The sequence below is a fragment of the Xiphophorus maculatus genome, chromosome 20 (assembly GCF_002775205.1).
Source record: "Xiphophorus maculatus strain JP 163 A chromosome 20, X_maculatus-5.0-male, whole genome shotgun sequence".
NCBI lineage: Eukaryota > Metazoa > Chordata > Actinopteri > Cyprinodontiformes > Poeciliidae > Xiphophorus > Xiphophorus maculatus.
Genome location: NC_036462.1, coordinates 5,719,553 through 5,719,812, shown reverse-complemented (window position 1 = coordinate 5,719,812; position 260 = coordinate 5,719,553).

Here is a 260-nt window from a genome sequence, read left to right as displayed (position 1 = left end):
TTGTAGTTTTGTCTTATTTCTGCTGGATGCTACGTTGCATTCAGGTTACCTGGGAACTCACATGTGCAGTTCAACAATTTACCGGGAAAATTAGCATATATTTATTCTTTAAATCCAAAATATTTTATTTCTGCTGCGTCTATCTATTGACATAATTTATATTAAATTTAGATGTTTTATGTTTAACAAGGGGCACGTTTAATTAACCATTCATCTAGGGAACGCCGGTGGTATTGCAGCTACAGGAAGTACTCAGACCA